Source organism: Anabas testudineus, chromosome 11 (genome assembly GCF_900324465.2).
Source record: "Anabas testudineus chromosome 11, fAnaTes1.2, whole genome shotgun sequence".
Classification (NCBI taxonomy): domain Eukaryota; kingdom Metazoa; phylum Chordata; class Actinopteri; order Anabantiformes; family Anabantidae; genus Anabas; species Anabas testudineus.
The window spans coordinates 16,959,242-16,984,585 of record NC_046620.1 but is presented as its reverse complement, the minus strand read 5'-3'; the positions used below and the strand labels follow the sequence as shown (position 1 = coordinate 16,984,585).

The window sequence follows — 25,344 nt, the reverse complement described above, 5'->3', positions numbered from 1 at the left end:
CTTTTGCAATGATGGTAACACAGCTGATCACGAAAATCAGTCATTCTTATGTGTGTCCAAACCTTTTACTGATGGTGGATAAAACACAATGAAATATCAAAATTTTGACACCTTTAAAGCATTTAATATAAAAAGAAAGAGAGACACCATACACAACATAATGGTACTGGTTGTTTGTTGTGCAATGGCCACAAAATATACACTTGATCCCTAGGATCCCCACTACCAAGAGGGGAGCCGCATTGCCCTTGAGCTAACACATGGCCACATTCTGCAGAAGCAAAGGTGAACATTTTTTATACATGTCTAATTTTTTGTACAACAGTATATACAGTAGATGGGTTTGCTTCTATTTGTCACACATATTTTAGTTCCAGTATCTTAGCATTCGTACAACATTTTTGGCTTTTCACACTTTTCAACATATGGAGAGCAGCTGAGGAGAGGAAGCGAGCATGTTCTTGAGTAGACACTCCACACAGCTCCAAAAGAGACTGTGGACAACAAGGCAAACAAAGGGGGGGATGCAAAACTTTAGCTACAGGTTGATACTTTAACTAATTAAAATTTTATTGAGTTCACTTTGTATTTAAAGTGTTGTGAGTAAATGGTGTGCCAAATAAAATTAGAGCACTCTCATTGACTTTTCACTATTTAAAATAAATGGAATGGTAGATAAAAGAGATTCCACTTATAGTAGAAACATGGCAAGTACTGAAAATAAATATATTTTCATAAATGTTAATCAGCATGTATCAGGGAAAAATCCATTAATTCAGCAATGCCTGACCTGTTTGCATTCTTTTTTGTTCTACTTTACAGCTACATACCCAATGGCTGAAAACAATTTGCAAACCAACGAGTCAGACATGGTTCATGTTCCCTTGGGACCACTAAATTCTCAAGAGGAATTTGATAAATCACAGCAATGAATTTAGGTTTAAATGGGAATTACATGTGATCATATTTATCAAGGAACAGAGCCATGGACAAAACTGACAGTACATTACATGGATCAAGAACAGAAATTCGTAGATCCAGGCCAGTCCCACAAGTACACATTGTTTATTTTTCAGTGCACTATTATCATCTAAACAAAGTCGTAGCTCAAGTTCTGCTTCTCCTTCTTTTCTAGAGAAAACATGGAGAGGCTCTCTGCCATTTTGGCTTTGTGTCCTGTTGAGCCCCATGAAGCTGCATCATCGTGGTTCTTTCGGCAGCAGAGAGCTTCTGAGTGATGAAGAGAGGCAAGACCATACCACCTGAAATGCCTTTTGGAAAAAGAGAGTGTTGGTCATCCCATGTGTTGCCTCTGCAACGAGCCTTCTGTCATCAGGTGGGATGTCCTTATCTGCCCACAGTAGATGGGCTGAGTAGTACTGTGCTCTATAGATTAATACATACATTTTTGGGGGATTGAGAAAAAAATATGTATTTTGTATTTGCCACATTGCCTTTTGCCAACTGTGAAGCTGCCAAACTACCACTCCTGTGAAGGCACAAACTTCACAGTGTCACCAGGTAAACCAATGATTGCACAATTTATATTTCTGTTTTAGATTTGATCTTGTACAGTTACAGTAGTATCAAAACACGTGGTCCAGGTCAAGTTTAAGTTGTTATTTACTTTCTTTTCATTTTTTCCTCCACAAAAAGTAATTTTTTTTGCATTCTTCTGGCATTAAGTGACTAAAATGTGTATTGAGAATGTATGTAGTAAAAGTGTATTCATTCATTCTCCTTTCAGGAGCTCAAGGTCATTTCCTCTGGCTTCTCCAGACAAGCTTTTGCAAAGCTGCAGTAGCAACGCACAAAGTGTGAAGGAAGAGTAAGTGTAATTGTCCTTTACCATATTATTAGCTTTCTTTCTCTATAATTACAACACCTAGTTTTTAAATTTTATTATCCATGCAGTGGATCCCTTGCAGCTCAGCTTTTTGGAGTTCTCATACTCTTTGTTTGAGGAAGACCAGATCCTTTCACTTGCCCAGCATGCACGCCAGAAATGTTGTTTCTGCAAATGGCAACTGAAAGCTATACTGCTTTCATAAAAATGGAAGATAGGATTTTTGCTATGTAGTGTATGAAGTACATGTTTGTATTTTCCTAAATGTGGTAATGCTATTATGCTGTTTTGGCTGTGTTTTGTTTTGTTTTAACCAAAGTTACATCATAGTGTTGGACATACTACAATACTGCACATGGTTGCAGAACCTTGCAAACGTTCTTAGGAAGACTGCTGCGAAGGGTAGGTATGTGCGCTTAAAATGACAAACAAGCCAACACAGTCAAACTTGGATTGAGAAGAATGGGTTTTACATACAGAGCTGTAATCTGTGTCTGGTGTGGTAAGTGAGGTTAGGGTTGGATATTTTACTGATCATGGACCATAACAGGACATGACTTAATGAACTCAGTCTGATTCCTCAGCAGCCTAGGCCTACTGATAGCTATAGCTAGCAGTATAAGTAATATACGTATAACAGACATGGACTAAAACAGTGGCTGGAACTATAAATAAGTTATAGCTTTATAAACTGTATTATGCTGAGAGTTGCAAAGAAAAGCTAAACAGGACCAAGCTCGTTTTGGGGGAACCCTCATACTGATGGCTGGCTACAAGAAAGGAAGAGGATCTAGACTGGCCAGAGAAAGAAATAATAATATTGTGACATATTGAAGGCAGTTATATACATAAAAACTAAAACTTTTACTTTCTGGTATTATTTCCATTTAACATTTTCAGTCACTCACTACAATAATTCTAATAACACTATTTAATAATTATAGTCTAAAAGTTAAATATTCTAAATGTAAAATTTAATTCATGGCTTTTTTCAAAACATTTATTGTACCTCATTTTAAAGCGCAATTTTCAATTATGACAAAAAAATTAATTAAAAAAAACTACATATCCCAATGTTATAATATATAGTTACATGGAGACTCTATGTGGTTAAAACAATAATTTCAACACCTGAGATTCAGGTTCACCTAAGATGGTGAACAAAAAAAATCAAGAAAATGTTTGTTGTTAGTGAAAATGTGTATAAAATATGTATCTCTAAAAAAATAATATTACAAACGGTACCGGTAATAGTGTATTTCATAACACTGAGCTGTTAATGTAGCATCACCAACAACACTACATGGTATCAGACTTGATGATAAATTAAATATACTACAATGTACCAAAATCTGAAAACTCAAAACATGTTTAGGAAGTGCTTCAGAAAAAGTGCATTCTTACTTTAGTTGTCAACTTTCAGGAGTGACAAAAACAAATCAAACAAAAAAATGAGTAGTTTTCCATCTATGAAGAACTATCACCATATTGAAAAACCTAAACTGAAGTAATGACATACGTTACAACTACATGTTAAATAGAAGGGACAAAAAGGTCAAGATGTAAATACAAAAGTAGCCTACCATTCTGGACAGGGCAGAACACATAAGAAAATAAGAAATACTTACATTCCGATTAAGAATTAGATTGTCAATCAATTCAATTCAATTCAGTTTTATTTGTATAGCGCCACTTCACAACAGAGGTCATCTCAAGGCACTTTACAGTGCAAGGTTTAAGACCTTACAGAGTATATATATACAAAAAACGGTATAGCTTATAGCAAGCTTCAGGCAACAGTGGAGAGGAAAAACTCACTTTGGAATAAACCTCCAGCAGAACCAGGCTCATAGTGGGCGAGCATCTGCCTCGACTGGTTGGGGTGGGTGGAAAGAGGAGAGAGAAAAGAACAGCAGGCAACAAAAACAACAACAAGCAGCAAGAACATTGGGCAGGTCAACAGGATTCTGGAGATATACAGCTCCAGGCCAAGGATATCTACATACATACATACTATATCAAGTTTTACTAATCTAAATGGTTATTACTATCTGATCACAAATACTGTTGTTCTAATATGTATTATGTATTGCCAACACACAGGGAAGTTCCTAAATCCACTGGTACACCTTATGGACTTTGTTTATGTCTGTCTAACATCTCTTACTCTTTCTCCTTTTATGCTCCTGACTGGTAAAGCTTCTAAGTCAGGGTATTAGGAGCATTCTGTGAACATCAAATACATATTTTTTAGATTAGGAAGAAAAGAAAATAATTACAATTAAATATTAACAACTGTTGTGAGGACAATGTTTATCAAACATTGAACCAAGTTTAGCTTGTACCACAGATCCAAATTTCTGGAACCAATGGAAACAATTTCACAGAATTGCTGAGACACAGCTGGCAACTGAAAAATAACTGGAGCTTCTTCTACTACTTAGCATTCTGATGGTCATATTGTTAAAAGGACTGGGGAATACTTACTCTTTTGTGGCTTCTTATTTTCAGGCAAATCCATTGGTGCCTCTGTGGGATAGAAAATACGATATTGATCTCAGTACTATGTCAATATATAATATAAATTTCATTTATATTCTAATTATATGTATAGTGTTGGACTTGACAAAAGCTTGAACTTGATCCTGTGAACCCCCTAATACAAAGTCTAATTAATGTCTGGCCAACACATGCACAGATGAACAACAACCAACAAGTACAAACATAAATTGACACGCCACACTTGACACTTTTTTTTTTTTTTTTTTTTTTGGTAAAAAGACTAAAGCTAAATCTAAGTCAGCATCTGTCACAAGAAAACCAGTCAGAAGAGGAAACACCCTAAGATTCTGAGGCTAGGTAGACAATTGCTGCGATTAAAAATATGGGCACCAAAGGACATTAGCTTCTAGCCATTGTCTGAAGGCCCCTGTCACATCTAAAAAACAACAATAATAGTATAAAGAAATCAAAACAACAAATAACTTGATCAAATGCTGAATAATAATACTGCATATTTTTTTTTATTTTTAATGAAGATAAAACATTCCAGCTTTTGTGCTAACAAGTCCTTGTTCACATGAGCAATACGTGGTGCAGGCACGAAAGACAAATCCAAATGAAATGAATGAGTGTGAAATTGATAGATTATATTTTGTGACTATTTTTCAAAATGGCATGAGACTGGGTTGTAATTTCTTTATTCCCATGAATGACAATTTCCTTGTGTAAAACACAAAACATGAAATATTTCCATTAAAGCAGAATGGAATTCCCTCATCTATGAAGCTTATCTATCTGTAGTTACTTTATTACACTTTCCGGGCAGCCTCTCTGGATGTTAGCACTGTCAGACTGTGGATGTCTTGTTGTTTGTTGATCTTATTATCATGACATGTGACATGGGGTAATTCTTGGCTGCATGACAGATGATTGGCAGGTCTGTGTCTGTCACATAGGCCATCAGAAACACCATTAGGGCTAAATAATAGCTCTGGCATAGGACATGTAATCAATCTGCTGTGCTTTGATATGCTTTGATATGTTCTGCTCAGAACTTCAGTTAGTCCTTTTGAAATTAAAATGAGAATGCTCCAACATTTTCCTTTTCAATAGTTTTCTTTCAAAATGCTATACCCCTTGACATCCTTGGGTATAGCACTGTGGAAGTCCATTAAAGGCCATCCATTTTGGGCTCCTACACCCACTAAATCAGCTGTCATTGCCACCCTCCCAGGTTAGCTGCCACAGCTACGCTCATGGCAAAGGTCGATAAATTGTTTTTCGACTTATGAGGGAAATTTACCTTGGTTACTTTCATCTTTCAAAGACAAAATCATGAGCAATGATTTTATCTTTTCCTGGCACTTCACGGACAATTGTTTTCACGACTTGCCGTATTATGCAGCAGGATTTTTGGCTAGGATGGTCTTGTTCCACTTGGGTATAAATAGGCCCACAGGAAAACTTTCACTAGCTGGCCAATCAGAACAGGGTGGGATAGGGGAAGGGGGACCTTAAAAACACAGGACCTCAAATGAGCCTTTTTAGTCTCAGTGCCACAGGAGCACAAGTAGCATTATAACATGTATTTGCACTTTTTTCTGAAAAATCATATAATCTTGTATCAATGCTAAAATTCAATTAAGTATAATATGGCCACTTTGAGCAAATAGCAACTCTAATGTTCAATCAATGATCATCAAATGGACAAAAATCAACCATTAATTTAGAAAAGCATTCATTTATGTCCCCTAAAACAGCCCATCTTCATATAACATAAATAAGACATTGATACTGTTTTCCATTAATGTTGATGCCTTTTTTCTTTGATGTATTAAATAAATTTAGGTCATGGCAGCACTTTAAAGGCTAGTAAAATCAATTCCTGCAAATAAAAAAAGCTAAGAAAACACGGTTCTCTAGGTTTATCCTCCCCTGCATCCCCTGTTCCCATTCTTTCATCAGTCAGCCAACACCCACTTCTTGTCATGTATATGTCACGGCTGTGAATTCTGATGTGTTCAGATACTGAAGTGCTGTAAGAAATGTCACATCTCTTCTACAGCCATGTAGAAGTGTATGAAGAGATGTTGAGGACGGTTGCCACTAGGCTCGAGTGCCACCCGATCTTCCAGGCCTAAGACTAAGACATCATCTCCAGCTCCCCAGCAAGACGCAAAGGCATCTTGGCTGGAGCTGCCGTGGGTGTACATGTCAATCTACAGCATCCCTGCCTTTAAACTGCGCTACATATAGATGCCAAAAACATCACACTCCTTCATGTGACAACCGCCTAGCTTTGGATTCCACCTCTTTATTTTTGTCCCTTGGTATGTTGAAGTTGTGGAGTGAACACTCACTATTTGTGACACAAAATGTATAGGTCCTGCGTTTAATGGTGTGTGTGTATGAATGTGAGAGTAAGAAATTGTATGTCATTAGTTTGGGGGCAGATGTGTCAGTGTCAATCACAAAGACACACATAGATTGCCATCACTTCTCCTCAATTACACTTTATAAATGGAGAGGTGGATAACTGAAGAAGAAGAATGGGAAAAGTACAGAGACGGGAAGGAAAGATCTCAATTAGAAAAATGGAAGTTGTTTCTCTTCTTCAAAGGCAAATCACATTTCACACCACTTCATTTTTAGATTGTTCCAGGTTACTTTCACACAAACACACACACACATACATGTATATACAGTATATATGTACATATATATTTATATCATGTGATTCCACTCACACAGCTACTGATACTCTCTTGACTTGGGTTTTACACAGTAGAGAGAGATATCAGCCTGTATGGCCTACATTTATTACCCTGATCCATAATATGACATTATTGCATCATCTGTCCACCCAACATTTCTGAAGCCCTAAGGCGATCGTAACTGAAGTGACAGACGGCAACTGTGCATGTGTGTATGCGTTTTTATGTGTGTGTGTGCCCATATGTGCGTGTAGGCCCCTGTGCACAAGCTGGAAGCGCAGCACAAGTTGTGTCGGAATTGATGGCCAATCGTTGCGCTTTTGCGTGTCCATATGTTTCAACCCGCAGCTACATCCACCATCTGTCCCTGTATGATGCTAATTTACCTCTCCTGTCATAATCAACAGTCTCTGTATTCCTCACTGTCTCCAATCGCCTGCTTGGTTGCTAGGGACTACTGTAGCGACTGTACAAACTTGTCACCAGGCTACATCTTGGCTTCTGTGAGCAGTGCTGGTGGTTAGAGGTAATAGTGTTACGGGGCAGAGGAATAGGTCACAGGTTCAGCTGCAATGTCTGGTGAAGCTTGTCAAAGAATTCTGTGGATAATCACTCAAAACAGGGCTGTTTACCCACTACTCAGAGTGGTTGGAAGGTGGTTAACTGAGTAGTTTGCTCATGGAGGTCAAGAGGGTCAAGGGTGAGATATGTGTGGGGGTGCACGGGTGTGTTACTGTTCTATTTAGTGTGAGATAATTGGTTGGACAATGCTGATGCATGTATATATACGGACGAATAGACACTTCATTACTGCACTGTGCCTGCAGGGAAATGCAAGGCCAAATTTCTATACATGAATCATATCACATTTACTGTACACTTACACAGAATGTTATATGGGCAGCACCTCTCAACATGTAAAACACCTGTCTGTTCATATACGTGAGTGTGTGTGTGCATGTGTGTGGCTGTTTTAAAGAGGTGTTGATTCAACTGTATGATCATTTTGGACTGTGTAGTTTGGCATGGTTAAAAATCACTCGTTGTCACAGTGGCATGTGTTTTTATTATTTTTTTCCACTACATTTATATTAATGATGCCAAGCTAAATAGCAGAATGCTGGCTTGTTTGGCTGGTAAATTGTGGTATGACTATATAGAAGTTTAACACATTTAAACATTAGAAAGGTGTTGTCTTTATTAAGTCTGTTCTACACCCACCAGCCACAACATTAAATGCACTTGGTAGTTTTAATGATGAATTGGACAGGATTGTATATAATATGTATTCTGACCAGTCTTGCACTACACAGCAAGCAGTGAACCACTGTGTGTTCTGACACCTGTCGATCACAGTCAACTTTCAGTTTTTCTCATGCTCACCACTGTCCACAAAAACAGTGGAACCACCAGGTGGTATTAATGTTGCAGCTGACCAGTGTATATTACACCTTAGACTGTTGGTGCACTTATAACAAGGCTTTTCCACAGGAATTAACAGTGTGTCATCTCATTTGATCACATATGTTTTGACCCGTGTTTATTGTAGTGCTGTGAGAAGCAGATTTTAGATGCTTATTTTGCTTAAAGCAAAAATAAGTTACATCATCTACTGTGCCAACAAAGGGCAATGATGAACGTCAGCGTCATGGATACCTCTACAGCATTCATGGTGTAAATTAATAAATGACGTGTCCACATGTACTGCCTGCACTAAGAGGGCGACCAGTACTAGCTGCCTGTTTCATAAATCAAAGATGTGTAACTTTTATTTCAACATCCTTGACATTGTTTTAGTAAAGCCCTTACTGCTACTTTTTCTGGTTGTCCAGTTAAACACAATAAAGAGATAGTTTTTCTTCTTTCTTTCTGGTGCCACTGTCCAATGTTCCCATCATGCTTTGTAGTGTGCATGTGTGGAAGGGGCCTGCATACACATGCCCTACTGTATATGAATTGAAGCACAGGCACGTCTGTACACCTAGTGCTAGTACGGATCAATCAGAGGACCATTACTGGCCTTACAGTTTTCTAGCGTTACACACCAAAAGCTACTGGTCATCAGTGTTGCACCTGACTTGACAAGTTAGATTCAGCAATCCTACCTAAGTCACCAGAGCTTTTATAGTTATTGTCGCTCTTTTTCTGGCTACACGTCAGCCATCTGTGTTAGACAACTGCGATGACTTTGTGACTTACCTTAGGGGACACATGTTGGCGTGATGCATCAAGAGGGGGCCATAATTAACGCAGCGCACTGTGTTGTTAGCACAGTCCTGGATTCCCCCCAGACCCTTGCAAAGCTGTCATGCAACCAAAAGCTGCATCTGAGGTTGCACACACGCATGTGTATATTTGATGATTGTGTTTGAAGGTAAAGATGGAGGCATTCCACAGGGGCAGTGATTTACCTGAGGGACGAATTGAAAGAGAAACAGTGTGTGTGCTAGGCAGTGAGGTAGAGAAGAGGAAGAAAAATAAAGACAGAAGGAAGAGGGATGGGTGATTGAGACAAAAGCAGATGAGGGGAGAGGTGAGTGTGTCCTGTCTGATAAGGAGGAACATGGCTCATCATTACAGGGAGCATCGGGGGAGCACTGTAGCCCATCTACCATCTAATACATGCTAATGCTCTCCCCGCACTGTACAGCCACCATCAAAGCCACAGGACATGGATGTGGAATGCGTACTCTATAGCACAGCTACTGAAACACAGGTAAATCAAAGCAGGATTTGAAAGATGGACTGTGGTTACAGCGTGAAACATAATCATAGATGATGCCAGTGAACAGTAAATCCACGGCTGAATTGAAAGTCGAGGCGATGCCTGCAGGTGTCCATAGCCACTGCCTGTATCATTTTCTCAAATCAGGAGCTAAATGTCCCGGTGATATGAATTTAAAACAGTTTTCAAATCTATTTCAGTTGTATGATCATCATTCAAACCAAATGGGTTGGACTTCCCCACCCTCCTGTACAATATGCTGCCATCCATCAAATGTTTTTTTTTTTTTTTTTTTTTTTTTTGCCAGAATAGGTACACTTTGTTGGCACCTCGGCTCACATTTTGGCTCTGCTGCTGTTACCCTATTTTCCTCTCTCTTTTTCCTCATTAACTGAGAAACACAAGTGTAAAGAATGGCCCGTCACACAGTGCCGCTCACTGTGTCAGGATGATTTCAAACAGGTTTAACTCCCAGAGTGGTTAGTTTTGACACCCACTCAGGCGTGCTATTGCCTTTGATTTTGTGTTTCTTTTTTCTTTCTCTTTTTACTTGTGTGTGTGTGTGGGAGAGGGAGGGGTGCCAACGGTGTATGCATACAAGCCTATAAGTGGCCTTTCTGAATCAGCAGGCAACACCGGAGCAATGTTTTCAATGCACATTAAAACAGGGTCACCTCACTGAGATACAGGTTTGTGATAGAGCGACTTGCACTGCGAGAGAGGTGGAAGATGAGCGCTGAGACTTAGAAGGCGGGGGGTAGGGTTTGCATGTCAGTGACCTCTTCACTATACCTTGTGAAAATGTGCCCTTTCATCATTGCTGCATTCCCATGTGCATCTGTCCATATGTATTTGTGTTCTGTGGCTCTGGAGAAAACACTGTACATGGTCACGATATGTTGTCAGATCTACTGGGTTGATTTGTTGCGCTGTAGTACATACAGAACAAAGTGTGCTTCCAACATTCTCGTATAGGCCTAAACAAAACACATGCATGGGTGCTTTTCTCCTACCTCAGCAACAATCTGTACGAAAACGTCTCCACCTATCAAACCAGTTTGTGCACACGCTTTGGGTTTGTGTGTCTGTGTGTGCACGTGTGTCTTGGTGCATCAAACCGGTGAAGAGAAGAATAACCCAATTATAAAGACAGTCTGCCTCACAGACATACAGTATGTACAAGGCTAGAAAGAGAAGTGTGTGTGTGTGTGTGTGTGTATGTATGTATGTGTGTGTGTGTGTGTGTGTAGGAGACAAACAAAGACGAGCGCAGAGAGGGAGAGTGATTTTTGATGAAAAGAACACAACAGAAAAGAGGGAGAACAAGAGGAGAAATCATCAGGCTCGAATGAATGGATACAGAATGGACAGGATGTGTGCTGAACAAAGGTGAGCTGGTTAAACTACAAACCAGCTCTGGAAAATTTTAATATGTGAAGAGAACTCAAATATTGAAATGTTGGGATTTATTTAAATGAGGACTCCTGAGGGTGGTGCTGCAGTGTGCATGCCTCACTTAATGTACAAAGTACCTCTCCTTGTGCTGTTTTTTTTTTTTTTTAGGAAAAGGGGGGAGGCGGAAGGAGGGGAATGTGGCCCTGAACCTGACAATTTGGAGGATGCGGTTGCATAGCAACAGACAGCAGCTGAGTACCTAAAAAGAAAAAAAAGCAAGGCTATTTGGCTTGTTAAATATTCTCTGCCTGCCAGGACAGCACTCAAAGCCAAATGCGTTTTCATAGAACCAGATTTTAAAAATCACGTAAGGTAGAAGCTGTACACAAACATCATCTGTTTTTCTCCAAACCGTGACTTTATTGACATTTTTATCTGTGGATCATCAAACAGGAGCATACATAAAACACATTCTTTATACAAAAAGTGGTTACACCTTTAGAAAATGGCCCGTTTTTTATGATATAATATTCAGTATTTGTCAGCATCAAGTCACATATTTCATTGTCCACATGAAAGGCACATATTGCATACCATACCCATATTATCAAATGAGGCCACACACAATGGGGAATTAACATTTAAAATGTCATTTGTGTGTTTGCGAGCTTATAACATGAGCTAGGGATCAAAGTCGAGGCGTTTTGTCATTTTTCAGATAAACACAAAGCAATTTCCTCTTGAATTTATTAACATTTCAGACGTGAATCCTCAGTCTGTGCACACTCATGGACGCATATGTCTCGTGCATACTTGTGGGCATCCTTCAGGTTGGCAGATTTTAATAAAGCAATAAGCTTCAGAAGTTGTTTGTTGTCTTTAAAGTCAGTTATAGAATAAAATAAATAAAAGGCAAGCAGACATTCCCCTTAAAGAACATGATTCCCTTTTATTGAACAGCCCTATTATACAAAGCCCATATGTTACCTTATATTGAATAATACATTAAAAACACCCCATCCTCACCCTTTTTTTTTCCTTAATCAAGTTTGTGTTGAATCCACACTAACCCTGAAAATGAAAGCCCTGCTCTTCCACAAGCTTTTTCCAACTTTGCAGCCGCTTCACTATCTCCAGCACTGGTTATTAAGGATTCTTTTGCACATGAATAAGATGGCGTTGCTCGGGGATATATTGTAAGTGACTGCTGTTGATCTCACCACCAGTGTTTCTCACAGAGCTGTGAATAAAAGATAGGAAAGCTAACCAGACATAATACGCTTCTCATTGAGGATGTAGCTCCTAGCACGAGCAGCGTCTGAGAGAATGCTAACAAGCAGCAAATTTTTTTCTCTCCCTCTCTTTTCATTTCTGCAAAGCCGCAGAATGTTCCTTTTTCTGTTGGCTCTCATGCATTTATTAATAACAGAGTTCCTTTCAAAACATCTCCTCTGGATAAGATGGATAACACATTCCTCTTATCATCCTCTCACCCTCACACACGCGTGCGCGCACATTATATCGTACTGACAGTGATGAGCTGTGAAATCGGATGGGAGGGCTGCAGCGCGGTTTTGTAGCCTTTCAACAATTTGGGTCACAGAATAGATTATCGCCCCACACATGTCACTCTGACACTGATAGATACATGCAGTTCCACACCACTCATGAATTACACATGCTTCATGAAAATTAATAGACTGTTTAAATTGGTAAATGATCATTATGTAGGCTGATGATATACAGCAGTTTCTCTTTCTGCCATATAAACATTCAGCATCTACTAATACATGTTTTCATAAGAAATTCTATAAAAGTTAATGTTTAAGTGTTAATCTGATTGTCCTGCCAATGGCTTTGTATTTAAAAAAAAAGGACAGCATGTGTTTTTGTATATTGTATGTAGTTCACTTCTGAATTCTCAGCTCATTACTGAGTCCTGGTCTACCTTATAGAGTGCTGGCTCGGGACTGCAGAGGCCATATCAAAAGGATCCTATAGAAAATTAAAGACAGGCAGCTCTGTCGCCCGGCAGATGCACTCCACTGTGAAGAATTCATAGTGTTTGAAGTCAATGACAGCTTTTAGGGATTTGGTGGAGATTCAAGCCCCTTTTCCCACTCTCACATATAAATAAGTCTGTGTGTGTGTGTGTGTGTGTGTGTGTGTGTGTGTGTGTGTGTGTGTGTGTGAAGGTGACAAAAACATACTGTAGCCAGCCTTGAAGACAACAGTGCTTGTGTTTCAAAGATTTAAAAGTAGTTCTCACAATGGATGTCATTGCTTTGTATTTATCATTGGATTTGAAAAATCACGGGGAATGAATGGTTTGTTGATGTGGATCCCTCATTCAAAACTGAGGGATTGACAAATATAATAATAAGAATGATATTATTATAATATTTTAATAATAGTACGACAAAGATACTCCTGCAGCAGTACTTCACTACACTAAGTGTACCATGGCTGGATTAACCTCCTAAGAGGCCCCGGGGCAATAATTTCTTGTTGGGCCCCCTTGTTGACCCCCATTACATTCGGCCATTTCATAATTTCCCCCGACACTCAGAAAGCTGTAGAAGTGAAATAATTAGTTGACTGTTCAAACAGATGATTGACAGAAATTTTATTGCAACGAGTTTGATATTTGATTAGGTGGTAATTTGTTATGAAAAAATGCCACCAACACTGGGTTTGACACAGCAATGTAAATATTTTCACGTTTCTCTATTTCATGGATTGAACAGTCACTTAATAATGGTTGGTGCATTGATAATAAAGGTAATTACTCATTTCTGTCCCACTGTAATTCTAATTGAGTCATAAGAGCAATATTTTTACTCAACACAAAAACTGAAGCAGTTAGATAAAGCAGACCAGTCCTGGTGAAATATTATACTTCAGTGATGACAATGTTGCAATTAATCAAACCACATATCCCCGCAGGGTATGGATTAAACCTGGAGCTTTTGGCGCTTCTGAAGGTCCAGGCCACTGTTGCCTATTTTCTTTTGTTGAAAATCCAGCCTTGAAGTCAATTAAATGTTGAGTAAAGCTACAGAAAGATTATTCTCATAATTAAAGTTTGGGAAATATGGTTATGAGAAACCATGATGATTTGGGTATGGAAGGCCCAAGGGGTCATAAGTCGTCTCCTTTTGTTCATTTTTTTATCCTTGTTTACATACACTTTTCTATCACCAACAGGCTTTTAGAAATTGCAATGCAAATGGAACTTCGCATATATGACTGCAACTTCATGCTGGGACCTGTTCCCCTTACAGCTGTTTATTTCTATACTAATGCTGCCCTAAATGGCAACAAAACCACCAGTCAACAATGCACACTGGCAGTTTTGTCATTGAAGGTGTGAAGCTGCATTCACATACACCAAATGATGTTCATAAATGCTTGTTGGTGATATACTGTAAAGCTAGATTTAAACTGGACTGAACTACTTAACAGTTTTTGGTTTTCAACATTTGGAAGTCTCGAGCCAGGTTAACCAGTGCTTGCTTACAGTGAAAGAATTTCCTTGAGTTTTATCAGCCTTGAAGCTCATGTTTGACTAGTAAACGACACTGAGCCATTAGAAAGTAGTACCCTCCAGGACATGGGCCATGGACTCTTGCCAAAAAACTAAATTTGACCCTAGTTCATTCGTTGCATGCAGGTGAAGTTTCAGAGTTCCTGGAAAAGTTCTTGTGATGAAAATAGAAATAAAAAACTTTTCTCCTCCTGTGTTGTGCTGTAATGCAGCAGATTTCCTATTAAAGTTGAAATAATGATATGCACAACGTGCTGTACCTAACATTCAGTAGAGAGACCAGCAAAGGCTGCCAATCCTCTTAGGGTTGCTCTTGTTGGGTTTAAATAGAAGTATCATAAATGCTGTACTATAATTCATATGTCACAAAGAATGTTTAATCGCTCCAGCTGCTTTGTTATATGTTGGCTTTCTGACAGAGCTGTTTTCCCATACCAGTACCAAAGACTTTGGGGGCTGTGTTGGCTTTCCCTTTCTGGTTCATGCAGCTTGGCTGTGAGGAGAAGCAGAGAAAGCTTTGTTAGTCTTATGTGAAGGTGACAGACAGGAAGTCCGCCCCTCTCGCCCCCACAGATATCACCTCCTCTCCTTTTGGTGTTCATCAAAGGGATTAGCATCTTATTTCTCAGGTAAAACAAGGAACAGCGGCGTAGCGTAGAAGGCTTGCTTGGTGTTCTGCATAAACCTCAGGCTCTGCAGAGCTGTTTATGCAGCCCTTTGTGAGTTAAACACTTCAACATCAATCGATCAGCTGGGGAACAGCGAAGCCTTTATAGATTCACCTTCCTCTCCCACGAAATGAGAGGATGTAGTTCGTGATGGGGAGAAAAGACAGAGGAAAGGTGAAAGAGAGAAGGGGAAAAAAGGAGGGAAAGTGAAAACGATGGTTTTCTCCCACTGGGTTTGACTCCAGCTGGTGGGAGGAAGAGAAAAAAAGGAAAAATCTGTAAGAAGAACCTGATTCTTCCTTTCCTTTCCTTGTTTCTTTCTTTGTCTGATGTTTTTCCTTTTATACCTGATTTTTTAGCTACATCCCATCCTCTTTGCTGTCTTTCCGCTGTCATCTGGCATTCCTTGATTTAATTTCCTTTCTTCCTTTCTTTCTTTCTTTCTTTCTTTCTTTCTTTCTTTCTTTCTTTCTTTCTTTCTTTCTTTTCTTTTCTTACCTGCTTTGTTTTCTGTAAACAAGACTTCACAATAAAGGTCAATAAACATCAGGCCTGTTCGTTAGCATCTAACTGTCATGACCATTACAACTGCAGATCCTGAAAAAAGCCTTATCAGTGTTTTCCCCTATTCCTGCTGATATCAGCTGTCCCCTTCCTCCACCACACATACACACACACACACACACACCCACCAACCACTCACACACAAACACTGTTATCTCTGCTATCTGGTATTTAGCCAACTCAGAGCTAATCCAGTGTGAACCCGCTCCTTGCCTTGAGTTCAGCAGTTTGCAAACAGATTTGGAGAACACACACACACACACACACACACACACAGAGGGAGTCAGAGACATTGGCCCTGCAGCAGGGAACATCACGCTCCAGTAATGTGATGCAGAGGCAACACTGTGGTACAGTATTGTCGCATTAACATAAATGTGAATCTCAGCGCGAGAGGGAGGAAGCATGCGGATATTCAAAGCTGTCTGTATGTGATAGCTTTCTGACTACTCATTCACTGAACTCACTGTCCTCACAAGAACACACACACACACTTACACTGCCATAACGTATCCATCCCAACTGGTCGATCAGTCCTTTACTCAGCCTTTTGAGATAAATGTGGGGAAATGAGAGAGATTATTCTTATCTGTGTGTTCTTATCTGTGAAGGGATCTGTTATACAGTAGAGTAAGTACATTAGTGCTATACTGCATACTGGGAGCATTGTCTCATCTACTGATTTTATAAAGTTAAATGTATTAGGTTACATTCATACTGATATCAGTAGGCTTGTTTTGCACCATATAAACCAGTACATGCAGATTACAGTAGTTATATAATGTAATGTATATTGTAATGTAATAAGCTTCCTTGGTAAATTAGTTGTGTACATTTTCAGCATACTGGGAAAAAAGCAATTATGGTCAGCAAAACTGGTAAATAACAAAACAGTAATTTTAAAACGTGTTGTTTAATTTTTGTAATAAAGTCAATAGTTTTAATAAAACAGATCTTCTCTGAAGTGAACTGAAACAATTTGAGAACATGAAATTATCTAATCTCAGATATAGGGTATTTAAATTTTTATATGATATTAAAAAGTTCTGAAAGTTTCTGAGAGATAGGTGGCGTTATATTTGATACATTTCCTTTGTGTGTGTGGGTGTCTACATGCACGCACTTGTTGACACGCCTGTTGGCATGAGCACTCCGTCCCGTCAGAAACTGTGGGTTGCACGCTATGTAGACCTTTGAGGACAAAGGTAAAAGATGAACAATATTTTGATTCAAATCACTTGTTTGTGGTGATAAGCACACTATCTAATGTGCTCATTCATTTTGATTGCTTGGTAAATTACTGACCAGCACTATCCACAGTCTGTGTGTCTGAACGGTGAGTATGTCAACCATGCATGCACTAAACGGTAAACTGGACACCTATTTAGTTCACTGCGTGCGTGCTGTTTAATTCCTATACTTGGTCCTATTCTTCGGCTTTTTGTACTTTTCCATGGTACTCAGGCAAAAACAACAATCAAAGGAACTTTTTATTGTGCTGTCAGAAGGTGGCCATCATGTTTATCAGTGTGTATGCAGGGAACATGTCCACATAGGCATGCGTGCATTGTGGATTGTGCATCAGCAGACTGTTTCTAAGGGCAAGAAAAAAGAGAAAACATGAATTGGCCATACTACAGCATGAGTCAACAGTGCAAGCCCCAGGGCTCTATTCTCACCTGTCTGTGATTCAGCCGTTTTTCAAAGAGCTACTGCTGTGATTTGCAGCCACACAGGTGTAGAGTTACACGAGAGCTGATCACTTTCCAACAAGTCTACTTAAGCAATTCACTCTTTAAAGCGTAAAACTGCTACATCCTAGAATCCCCCTTTTTAAAACTTGGCTTGTATCCTCTGTGGACCTGTTCCCACATGGAATAAAATAACTTTAGCTTATTTCAGCAATTTTATATAAACAAACAGTCATATGTTTAAAAAAGAAAATGACCTTTGTGACATTTAAGCAATTTCTGCATGACACTTGGTCAGTTGTGAAAACTGATGCTTTCTCCTAGAAGAGTGAAGCCAGACTATGGCACTCATTAGGATGGATGTTTTTCAAGTGCAGAGTAACACTGTTGATATGATTTTAAATTCTTCCACTTCCCTTGCACACTCTACAGTCTGCAGCCATCGCTGTCTCTGGTTTTCTCAGGAGACCTGGTTAGATAAGACCCCGCCTGGGCTATAAAAGCAACAGAGAGCCTCGGGAGAAGAGTCTGACATGCAGAAACACTCTGCAAGTGTAAAGTACGGAGGCAAAAAACCAGAATGTGCTGTTCTGAACCAACAGTCACACACATATATATAAATATGTGTGTGTGTGTGTGTGTGTGTGGGAGACAAACACAGACAACCCATTTCTTTCTCTTGTCTGAGTCTTCTTCTCTCTGTCTCCTCCACCTCCTCTCTTCTTTAAAGTTTCTATTTGTGGATTCCCTCGAGGCCTCTGCATCGTTATGGTATTATTATTACTGTCCAGTCAGTCTGGGCCAGTGTGAACCGGTTGACTGTTTCTCCTTGCAGCATATACACACACACACACACACACACACACTCACATTTGTGGATGTAGATTATCATCAGAAAACTGTTTATTCCACCTGTTTGCTCTGTGTGCCAACAGTCTGCTATTACTGTACATACTGCTCCACACCGTTGACTCAGTGTTGTGTAACAAACACTAGAGTCAATCCACACTGCTTTGCTGGTGATGGCAATTGTTGGATTTCTCCATCTCACATCCAGCACTACAGCACTTTAAAGTAGGGCTTTCTGAAAACAAGCTATTTGGTGCATTTATAAAATGTGGAGAGTCACTATTATTATCTGGGATTTAAACACACGGACATCTGTCTTGAAAATCAGGATACACTCTTCACTACAACTAAAACTAATTACCTTTTAAAAAGTAGTGTTTTTACCTAAAGGCAAATGTTATTGTCCTCAGGTAAAAATGTCCAATGTAGTACAGCTTTACCATAGAGGTGCTTGTTATGAAATAGCTTCAGCGTGTTACTTCTCTGACCAGTTTAGTGCAGGTATGTTCAATCAAAGAGTACTATTATTGTAACTCACACTCCATCAAAGAGCACTTGTTTCTTGCCTCACGGCTCTTCGCAGATCTCTGCAATTAATTATGGCGAGTACAATGTAATCATTCTGCATTAGAAAGCAGATTTATGGATATGGCTAACACAGCCACCCACTCACACTCACACACACACACATAAGACAAGAAATAAGCCCAAAGGATTCCACAACAGCCCCTTTAAGGATTCCCCTGCCATGGCAGCGACGCAACATCACTATAGCAAGTGACCAACACTCAGACACTAATCAATGCAATACACCCTGGGCATTGCTCGGGAATGACCCATATGTGTGGCACAAACACACATACACACACACACCCACATGCATCTCTTCAGACAGCTTCCCAAATACGCATCATAACACAGATGATTTGCCCTATGGGTTGACACTTGCTGTCCAGTCCAATCATATTACTGTTCCCAGCCAGCCCAATGGTGTGTATTTGCCTGCGCCCAAGTGTGTACATGCTCCAGGTTCATCTAGATATTGCTTTTATTCTGCAGTGCTTTCAGTAACATCATTTGTCACTAGTTGTAAAGTGTTCAGCAAAGAAAAAAGCTGAAGGCAACAGGATGGGAGAAAGTGTGTCATGGATTTCATCAGGGTAGCACAGCACTTTTATTTTTTTCTTTTTCTGAGAAAGAGGTCATGCTGGGCAATACTTGGAAAACTCTGTGAGAGCTTTGACGGAGCACACTCTTGGCCTTAAACACATCTACAGTATGTTCACAAACAGTACTGTGCCTGGGGCTATTTGAGCTATTCTGATGATATACTGTGGCTCACAATCCAAATAAAGCCTCCGCAAACAGCGTCAAATTTCCCAACACTTTTCTAGAGCTCTGCATGATGAATCCCCCTGAAGTCAAGTTGGCCTTGTCCCAACAGATTCCTCATGACCTCTAGAGCACAGAAACACTAAACTCCCTCAGTGAAATAAACTGCTTGTTCGCCTGTAAACTCCCCATTTAAAACATCTGTGGGCCAAACCGCACTCCTCCACCGCCTTGAGATGGCTGTTGTTTGTGATGGCTCAGGCACAGCATGAAAGAGTCTGGGGGTTTAAGGCAGCTACTAGTTTGTGTCTTGTATGTTATACGAGAAAGGACATTAAAACAAAAGACGGCAGGAAAACAGGCAAAACTTAAAAGCCGACACGAAGCACACCCTGTAGTTATGATAAAATTGCGAGATTTACTGTAGGGGAACCATGCATAGAGGTAGGGATGTATGTGCAGATGTAAGATATACGCCAGATGGACCCAGACACACTCACTCTGTGCTGTGTGCTATTTTGGGAGTTGGGGAAGAAAGCAGTCTGTCTTGGCAAGTGTACATAAGTGCACTGGTGTAAGCAGTGGGTCCCTGTACATATGGAGTATAGGGTCTGGCACACGTTCGCTGTGGTGACCCACTTTTCTTTGCATCTGGACCTGATAACTCCCCTCTACCGCAGTAATAGGAAAGAGATCTAGACTGTGACATCTCTATCTGGACCGACTTTGAAACTTGGCTGCAGCAGTGCAAAGTTTCATCTATAATCAAGCAGCGGGGAGCGTGCCAAGTGAAACGAGGAACGCACTCCTCGCCATCCTCTATAGAAATGCACAGTTAAGTATGGACTGGTGTGGTTTTTATAGCTGCTCTTGTTTTTCTGATTTAAGTGGATGGTTTACATTTTAGCCAAATGGAAAGAACTCAGAGCTCTTTCCAGCCATCCAGAAGAAAGTTGCGCCATTGTTTGGTTTTGAGTGGATTGAGGTTACTGCTATTTCGTTATTTAAACACGTCAACTTTAACATGAGGCTTTTCTTCAAGGTAAACTCCCTAATTTTGTCATGCAACAGAACCTTCAGATCCCTGAAATGTCTTGAAATTGTTCATTGTCACTTGGCACTCTACCCCACTACAGTGGAGACACACCAAAAGTGATGCAGCAATGTTAGTTTGGCTGGGAGAGGGGTGACTTTTTGAAGGTTGTCCAGTTTTGTTCATAAAAAAGTTGAGAGAGAAGAAAGAGAGATGCTTTATAGCTATTTCAAAATAATCTTAGTGAGTTGCCTTGTTTCGAGGATTTTGTCTACATAACACAATCTCAGGTGGAGTCTGCTTAGTTGTTGGAATTTGGCATTACTGATAACCCTGATGACACTTCCATAGAAATACATCAATTTTGTTTCATTTTTTCAATTTAGTGGTTTGTCATTCAGCAGAGCATGAGTGTATAACATTAAACAGTTCATCGAAGTTGGGGCAATAGTTTCCTTTTCTGTGAAACCAAAACCCCTGCCAATGATTAGCTTAGTGTAGATTAGTTTAATAACTCACATATCAACACCTGTTCATCAATAACATAGCATATCTGTGTTGTTGAATGTGTAAACAAAAGTGCATGTGGAAATGACAGTTTGTGAAGAGTAACAACATGCTGTAACTGTTATTGTACAGTAACAGTGTTTTTCCACCAGATTGCAACGGCTTGACCTGTCTTGACCTTTCTTTGGTTTCCTGTCTAGCAAAGGTTGTGGATAGTATCTAGTATGTGGTACTGTTTTTTTTCTGTCCTGGGTCAAAGTGACCTGAGGCAACACCAAAAAGCGACGATTGATCAGAGAGAAGTGTTGCCACAGTTGTCTCGTCCTCCGAACTCAAGTTATTCCCAGAAGCTGCCGATTTATTTCAGCTGCCCTTCGTTTGCTGCCGTCAGCCTCTTGAGCTGTTTCCTTGCTGTGACAAAATACAACATACCGAGAAACAACAACAACAGCAGCATTCCTTCAATATTCCTGTGTCTTTCTGCAGTTTCACTGCTTCTTGTAGCGTAGACCAGCTACACTGCGGAGCTACTATTTGCAGTGGAAAAGTACCTGTTACCTACAGTGAGTAAAGTCATATCCATACCACGTGGTGGGAAAACACAATTTGCCCGCCAGCACCACCTTTTGCATTCAACCAAACAAAAGATTTTATTTTATTTTTTTAATTTCTTTGTTTCACTATGTGAAATATGACTTGAGCTAATTACAGCAACTTCTCATGTAGCTAGTCTTGTCATTTATATGAAAAATGACCTTTTGAATCGTCTTGTGTTTAGAACGTGTGGAGAAGGAGCAGACAGGGGATTTTTTTTACCACCAGTTTTTTGTTCGATTGCCAGAAATCTCTTAAATCTTATCAAACAAGTTATTATATGTCCACAGCCATAACCCAGGGGTTAGTCCTTCATAGATGAACTGCGAGGGGTGGACAGCTGCTGATAAATCAGCTGGGGCTTTAGAGAACAAAACTAAACTAACCCTTTAAATGCTTGGACCGCCTTCAATTTTCAACTTTCTTTGTGAAGCGCTGACCTTACCAGGTCGCACTGAGCCAGCTGGATTTTACGGTACCTTCTAATATACTTGTCATTTTTTTCCCCTAATCCCTTGGACCTATAGATGTTCACCTCAAGATAAAGACACTGGAGGTGTGACTGAGGTATTTTGCTCTATAGACTGACTTCCAATGCCACACGGGGCCCCGGGGGAGCCGCGCTTACGTTAGCCTAACCTATCTGCTTTGCTATTGGTATTGATTCATGTTTAGTGTCGATGGCGGCACTGGGGAGCAATGATCACACACAACTGGTCAGACACACACCTCCAGAGCATTGTAGGAAAGGGACACAAACTATTGTTGAGGGAGATACATGTTGCTGCACACACATACATCTACACCTGTCTGAAAGCACCAATAGTACAAAATATTTTCTTTCAGAGCCTCAAATGCACACACACACAATAAGCTGGTATAGCTACAACAACCGAGCATGAGATACCAAACACCCTCCTCCACACACACACACACACACACACACCCCTCCACCTCCTCCTCTCTCCACAGCCAAAAGCCAGAGCAGACAGATAAGCAGGCAGCCAGAGACAGACTAATCTTCCCACAGTGAGAGATGTTTCGGGTGGTATATGATGAAAATCGAGCTGAAGTGACAGAGAAAGAGAGGGAGAGGATGAGAGTGGAAGAGGAAGGCTACACGGGTAGAGATGAGAGGCGAAAGGGGAGAAGTGAGGCGAGGATAAAGATTAGCAGCGATGAGGACAATAAAAGGGATTTTTTTTGCTTTTTTTTGAAGCGTTATTAGTGTGCGAGGAGCGTTTAGAGTTAGTTAGGAATTAGGATCCAGCAAAAAATGTTGTTTTTTTTTTATTCTCTCCTCCTTTCTCTCTTCTCCACCCCCACTTCGTCTTCACGTCGTGCCATCGTTTTGCACTTGCACTTGTTTTGATGAATTTTTCTGTTTCGCAAACCTCTCCACACGTCTCTCAGTCATTCTCATCCACTCTGCCTCCCTCTCTCTCTCTCTCTCTCCCTCTCTCCATCTCGCTGCCTGCACCCCCCACCCCCACACAACATCCCACTCTATCACGCTCTCTCTCTCTCTCCATCTCTCTTGCAGTCTGACTGAGGCTGATGTAGGTCAGTGCGTCTGGAGCCTGTCTGGAGCTACAGAGAGCCTCATAGCTCCACGCCTGGTCTTCTTCGACCCCTGCAGTGGCCGCCTCTGTGCCTGAGCTGAGGACACGGCTCACTCCCTGGACTACATGAGGACAGAACCTGCCTGTCTGACCTATCCTGCCTGGAGGAGGAGTATGTGCCTGCAAAAAAGGAGGAGGAGGGAGGGTGGGAGTGAGGGTGATACAGGTTATCTGTGTACAGTTGAAAGCTTAGTCAGCGCCTCTTGTTTGCATGTGGGTCTAATATGTAGATGTGTGTGTGTGTGTGTGTGTATATATATATATATATATATATATATGAATACAGTGAGGCAGAGCAAAACGTAAAAAATCAGGAGATCGAGGCGTTGCAGTCGTCTGTGATAGGCTTTTTTTTTGGTGAAAATCTTTCACCATGCAGTGTTTGCTCCCCATACCCTGTCTGCCTCTTTTCTCCACTATCTGCGTAACTTCTTCATGTCTCTTTCCCAGACCCGACTCTTCTGTGCCTGCAGCCCCGTCGACATTCTGCGAAAAACCACAGCGACCCAGCAGAATTCAAACATGGAGTCAAGTTCCCCTCCGAAAAAAAAAAAAAACCCCAAACAAACAAATAGAAAGAAAAAAACAGTCCTCTGTCTTCTTTTGCAGCATATCCATTCATTCGCTTCTGCACGCAGATCCAGGTCTGAGAGATGTCCTCCATATCGAAAGTGTCCATCATTCGCCCGTTGCTTGCTGAATGCCCTTTTGATTGAAGCTGATGAGCACAAGGACGACGACGGCTGCAAAACAACACCAAAGCTCTGTTGACGACTTCTCCATGTCCTGATGCTGCTCTTCTTTCCTTTCCCCCCTTCGTTTTTCCTCTGCTCTCATTTGGCGCTCCTTCCCACTCCTCTGGCTTTTAGACAATGCCCCCCCCCCCTAAAAAAAAACGATCATTGTATCAGACGGTCTGAGTGTACTACAGTGCAGCTGTGAGAATGGCTGAGTGTGTGTGAGCGAGTTTTGGTGTGACTCTGTTTGCGTGTGAGAGTGTGTGTCTGCGCTCTCAATATGACTCTGCAGCACGCCTGGGTCCTGCTGCAGTACACTGGTACTTAGCTGGCTCTGTCTCGCCGTGACTTTGTGTGTGTTTATGCATTTGTGTGTGTTCGTCGTGAGTTTGTCTGCATCCCCATGACACCACAGCCTCGTCACTATCCGGAGCAGAGAGATGTTGGGAGTTCCCAGGGCGTGGCGTCGCCAGGCCTGCCCACACCTCCGTCTCGCGCTCATTCATTCATCCATTTGCCTTCATCTTGAATTCCCTTTTTCCATTTCTTGACCGAATTCTCTGGATTACAGCGGTGGGATGGGAGGAAAAGCGAGCGACGAAGCGCGGATCCTAACTATTCTAACTACTTTGCTCTCGCTTTTGTCTTTGCATCCATGTCACTCTCTTTTCCTGCAGTACACTCTCTGTTTCTGTGTGTGCTGGATTTTAAAATGTGATATAGGGAAAGGATAGAGGAATTAAGGATGGACTGAAAGAGATGATGAGAAGCTAAAGAAGTTTGTAGCAACTTTTTTTTTAAATATCTAAAGATGGAAGGAGCAAAACCTGCGATAATTAGGTTAGAGCATATGCAGGGTTTCCAAAAAACAATGTACATCTGCACAATATAGTGAAATCCACTGCAACATACCACTTACAAAACTCACCAATTAGATGGAAGAATTCTAATATTAGGTTTTTGTATAGTGCAGTAAATTGCATTGGTAAGGTGTTTCTATTATTTTGTCCACTTACCT

The 25,344-nt window shown here is 40.6% G+C and overlaps 1 long non-coding RNA gene across 1 annotated transcript; it reads left to right on the top strand.

Annotated features, from left to right (window-relative positions):
• The first annotated feature begins 205 nt into the window (after positions 1–205).
• LOC113154943 lies at positions 206–23,717 on the top strand. Its single transcript, XR_003298079.1, has 4 exons — positions 206–285; positions 1,136–1,336; positions 1,748–1,828; positions 23,511–23,717. It is a non-coding gene; the product is annotated as an uncharacterized LOC113154943 (long non-coding RNA).
• Positions 23,718–25,344: the final 1,627 nt, after the last annotated feature.